The 5,441-nt window shown below is 46.1% G+C and overlaps 1 pseudogene; it reads right to left on the bottom strand.

The window, feature by feature from the left end:
- Positions 1-634: 634 nt before the first annotated feature.
- LOC111187064 (dehydrodolichyl diphosphate synthase complex subunit NUS1 pseudogene) lies at positions 635-1,470 on the bottom strand (annotated as a pseudogene).
- Positions 1,471-5,441: the final 3,971 nt, after the last annotated feature.

Raw genomic sequence — 5,441 nt, 5'->3', positions numbered from 1 at the left:
GGCAAAGTGATAGATAAGAAGTGATTTATTAGAATAGGATGCTATGAGGCTTACAAGTGGGCAAGCGAGAGGATGCTGCCCGGGAGAACTTAGTGGGCTACACTTTTATAATCAAAGGAAAAGTGGGGAGGAGGAAAAGACCACCTTCTGCCTCATTCTTGGGTAGATGTCATGCTTCCATTATTAGCTCCTCCTCCAAGTTGGGCAAGGGAGTTTTCTTGTCCCTACATGGTCAAGCTAGGGCTGTCATGGCACTATGGAAAAATTATTTTAGGTCTTAGTATAATAAGGGTCTTTCACTTTGAAATGTCACCTTTCCATAAATTATTGTTTTTAATGTGTGCAGAGAGCATGTCCTAGGGGTCACTAACTTACTGAGCTCACTGGGCAGGATGTGGGTCTCATGCCACCATTATTTTATTGTTTTGGGGCATGTCTCGTGCTTCTGTTGCATGGTTTTGTTGCTAAGCAAGCCTGCTTGGTTTCGTGGATAAGCAAACCTGCTTTTTTGAGTGATCATTAACTTAGGGGGGTCTCCCATACTTTTTTCTTTACTTACAATCCCCTAGTGGGATTGACTATTTAATTACCTAAATTTGTCCCTTTATTCTGTCCCTATCACAACCAAGGATCACTACTTTCCCAGATGCTGTTCACAGGCTGCATATTGACGAAGGGCAGAGAAAAAGTCCTCATAACTGATGTTTAGGTAGGAAGGCAAAGAGACAATCTCTGTCAGGCTGATGTGCCAGGGCAGAAAGCCTAGTGTGCTGTCCTCAGGACTACACTTCAGTACTAAATCAGGACCACGGGCACCATTCGAACTAAATAAACGGTCTGATATATCTACATCCAAATCTGTGGATTTCTTTTGCTGCTGGGCTACTAACTGGCAAAAGTCGTGAGCAGCTCTCACAACACCTGCTTTTACGTCTTCTGGGGACAGCACCTTCGCTGCCGAATGGCAATCTTCATCATTACGATTTGCAAATTCTGGTATTTGGAACCATCTATGTCCAGAAGTTCCTGCTGCTGTTTTAAAATTTCATCCATCAACCTGGAGTTATTTCTTTTGAAAATTCCTTTGTGGTCATAGACGCTAATGTAAGAGGTGCCCACTGCCATACATCACACCATGAGGCTTGCGATGTCGGAGAAGCTGGGCTCCGGTTCTTCGGAGATCACTAGGTCTACGTGCACAGGCAGCTTCTTCAAGGAGCTGGCGTCCTCGTGCCATTGCAGCCACGGGTGGGCGGCGAGCGGGGCGGGCTCCCCGCGCGGATGCCTGTGGTCAAGGCTATTCCCGCCGATAGCCGGGGGCTGGCGGAGCGCGAAGCCGAGCGGCGCTAGGACCGCGGCGGAGGCGGCGCAGCAGTAGCTCCGCCAGGTCCAGTTCCAGGTGCCGAACCGCAAGCGGAGCCGGGAGGTGAAAGTGCGGTGCAGGCCGAGCAGAGCCTGTAGCCCCGTCATAGTCTCGTGGCGCCCGGGCGTCCTCTCCTCCCCTCCCCCACCCGCGGCCAGACCGCTTCTTATCCGGCTATCGCCCCGCGTTCCCCGCCCCCCGCCCCCGAACCCCTTTTTATACACTTTTTTTTCCCAACCCCTTTCTGCTGCGAGCACTTCACCTCGCCTCCGCCGCTAGCTCCCTCCAACACCAGACTGTTTGAACCCCGCAGACCTGAGTTTGCACACTGGCTCTGCCAGCCTAAGGGCTTAATTTGAGTCCCAGTTTCCTCCTTTATAAAGTTAGGATAATGCTGCCTCCATCAAACAGTTCTAATGAGCCGAAGTATTGGAAAAGGCTTTGTAACATGTACCAAATGTTAGCCCTATGGGTAAGATGTCCGTCTAACCTTCTGGATGACCGTCATCCCAAAAGATTACTCTCCATAGTCTTTCCTAAGCAAGAAGAAAAGAGATTTTTGAGAGTAAGTTTTGTAATTCACTTACCCTGATACCATTGGGCAAGAGCTGAATCACAACATGTGAATTACAGCCTGGACGAACGCTTGCTAGAAACATTCTCCAATATTTTTAGCTAAAAAGTTGTTCATTCCTCAGTGTTCTCCCTCTTTTGCATCCCACACCCATTCAAGGACTGACTCAGTCGTAAGGCAGAAGTAGCATGAATTCAGCAGCAACTTTATAGTTAACATCTTCTTATATTCCTACACTGAGCCAAACTTCTTTAGGTAAGAAGAGCCCGGGAACTGGAGGTCTTCAAGAAACCGAATCAGAAGTTGCCAGAGATTTCGGGGATTCAGACATTAGGTGAGAGGTTGGACCAGATAAACACTAAGATCTCTTCCAACTGTAAAGGTCTACATGGAAGAGTTCCTGCCTCTAGAAGCATAGAATCTAATTAGGGAGATAAGACGCGAAGAACATGAAGGTGTTGTAGAAAAAAGGCCAAAATGAGTGACAATGAAGAAAATGCTATACGATCTCAGAGACCAGTGGGAGCTTGAGAGGGGTGCATTCTTTTTTTAAAAAAATTTATTTATTTTATTTATTTTTGGCTGCGTTGGGTTTTCGTTGTGGTGAGCAGGCTTCTCACTGTGGTGGCTTCTCTTGTTGCAGAGCACGGGCGCTAGGTGTGTGGGCTTCAGTACTTGTGTCATGCGGGCTCAGTAGTTGTGGCTCACAGGCTCAATAGTTGTGGCTCACTGGCTCTAGAGCACAGGCTCAGTAGTTGTGGCACACAGGCTTAGTTGCTCCGTGGAATGTGGGATCTTCCGGGACCAGGGATCGAACCCATGTTCCCTGCATTGGCAAGTGGATTCTCAACCACTGTGCCACCAGGGAAGCCAGGGGTGCATTCTTGCAGGTGAATCTTGAGGTGAAGCTGGAGGGGTTTGTTGGATTGGGAAGGGGAAAGGGAAGAGAAAAATACATTTGTAGCAAGTGGCAATGGATGATATTATCCAAGGTTGGAATTCAATTCAACAACCATTTACTGAGTGCATCTGTGGGGCAGATACAAACATAACTCAGTATTTTAGTCCTGAAGAAATTCTGAAAAATCATCTTGGTGTCAGGTGAGTGACTTCCTCTTCAGACTGGTTGGTTCTATGGACAACGGGGTAGGCTGTTCTTTGATCCAGGGCAGTGATCCACTGGAGTATGTGGAAACCTGACCCAAGGATGGTCCATCAGCATCAAGACAAGAGTGGGCTTCTGGGCTCCTTCCTCCATTTGCTCCTCCGGCCCTCTCAACCCTTTTGCTATCAGTTGCCTACGTAAAATCCACTTCTATTTGAACTACCTAGACTATTTTCTGTGTTTCCTAACTGTTCTGATATAGCATTCGACAAATTGATAATTAAAAAAAACCAAAATATGGGAATTCCCTGGCAGTCCAGTGGTTGGGACTCCAAGCTCTCATTGCTGAGGGCCCTGTTGAGGTTCCTGGTCGGGGAACTAGGATCCCACAAGACAAGCTGTGTGGCCAAAAAATTAAAAAATAAATTTAAAAACGCATTGTATGGTGATAGAAGTAGTCACTGGGCACCCAGAAGAGGCCCTGGACCCACGTAAGGCACAAACACTCATTGGGATAGCACTGAGATTGGTCTGGCTGGGGCAGGGATACTCTGGGAGGTGGCTAAGTCGAGAAGGAGAAGGCTGGAGAGATTCACTTCACTGAGTGCTTATTGCCAGAATTTCTTCTAGGCACTGGAGCTTACATTTCAGCGGGAGAGTAAACAAGAGATCGCAGATAGAAATAAGCACAAAGAACAATAACATAAGGGAAAGATATAGGGCAACGGTGTGGGAGTGTTCTTGATGGTCACAAAGGACGTAGGGAAGTGCTAGCTGAGATCTAGCGATTGATGTCAAGGAGACTTGTGTGTGCAAATCTACATGAAGAGACAGCAAAGAGAACGTCCTGAGGTGGGAATAAGCATTGCGTATTTGAATTACCACTGCAAGGAATGGTGGCAAGTTTTCAGCTGGATGAGGCGTGAGGGTTTAACCCCTTGAGGCGCTCCTTAGAACTGAGAGGTATGGTTTAATAAGTCAGCGAATGTGACTTGGGACAACTAAAGTTGGCAGGCTTGGATTAGCTGTCACTCAAGGAAGGGTGGATCCTTGGTCTGTAACTGCCAATCAGGCTGTGGAGATTTTAGGGCAGCCGCAGCAGCAGCACTGCAGTTGAGGGAAGAGTACAGCCCGCTAGTCAGTGGGAGGCTAGAGGCAGCAGCTACCTGTCATCGCTACTTGCTTTCTGGAAACTGTTGGGATATCGTAGAGCTCACAAACTCTCATACATGTTCTTAGCTCTGTCGGGTACAGAGGATCTATTTTATTCTCATATTGTAGATGAGGAAACTTAGTGAAATGCCTTACCCTTTACCTAGTGAGCTACAGGTTAGGCTGAGACCCATTTATCCTGACCTCCAGATGAGTGCTTGTTCCTTAAAGACAGTCACGTGAACTCCAAGATATTAGGGACTTTAAAAAGTGGATGTGTGGGGAGAAGCTGACTTCTGTCTCACCCCAGCTCTATGTTTTCAGTTGTATCTTGACTCCCCACCTTCCATTTCCAGACCCACACAATGATGATAGTTAAATGTATTACTGCAAATGCAAGAATATAGCATTTGAATGTGAAACAAATCTGAAATCAATGAAACAGGTAACGTCCTGGAGCAGTGCTGTTCAGTAGAAACATGTCAGCCACGTATGTTACATTTTCTAGTAGCTCCTTTTTATAAATAAAAAGGGACAGAGTAAATTAATATCTTTAATTCAATATATCAAAAATATTTTAAAAACAATCTATATAAAATATTAATGAGACAGTTTAAATTCTAAGTCTTCAGAATGTGGTGTGCGTATTACACTTAAGGACATCTCAGTTTGGACTAGCCATATTTCAAGTACTCAATTCGACTTGTAGCTTGGACAGTCTTGGTCAGTGCGGTTTTAGAAGTAGAATTGCTAGTCTTTGAGGCTGACCAGTGTGAAGTTGGCAGACATCTTTTTGGGGACAAGATGTCTTCTAACATCCCTCATGTCACATGAAATAAGCATGTACTAGGCCATCCTTCAAGAAAAGGAAATGAAAAGGAACTATAGCTAAGTCAACTTTTTAAATTGTAAAAGATTGTATTGGAAGGGCTCTCTGAGATGACCTAGTCCAGAAGTTGGCAAACTTCAGCCCTGGGCCATAACTGGCTCACTGCCTGCTTTGTTTTTTAAATTTAATTAATTAATTAATTAATTAGGCTGCGTGGGTTCTTTGTTGCTGTGCGCGGTCTTTCTCTAGTTGTGGCAAGCGGAGCTACTCTTCGTTGTCATGCGCGGGCTTCTCATTGCAGTATCTTCTCTTGTTGCGGAGGACAGGCTCTAGGTGCATCGGTGTCAGTAGTTGCGGCTCGTGGGCTCTAGAGTGCAGGTTCAGTAGTTGTGACGCACGGGCTTAGTTGCTCTACAGC

This window comes from Delphinapterus leucas, chromosome 1 (genome assembly GCF_059928025.1).
Source record: "Delphinapterus leucas isolate spDelLeu-1000000601 "Yukka" chromosome 1, BTC_Dleu_Yukka2, whole genome shotgun sequence".
In the NCBI taxonomy this organism is placed as follows: Eukaryota; Metazoa; Chordata; class Mammalia; order Artiodactyla; family Monodontidae; genus Delphinapterus; species Delphinapterus leucas.
Note: the sequence above shows the minus strand (reverse complement) of the source record. Positions and strands in the feature narration are given on the sequence as shown.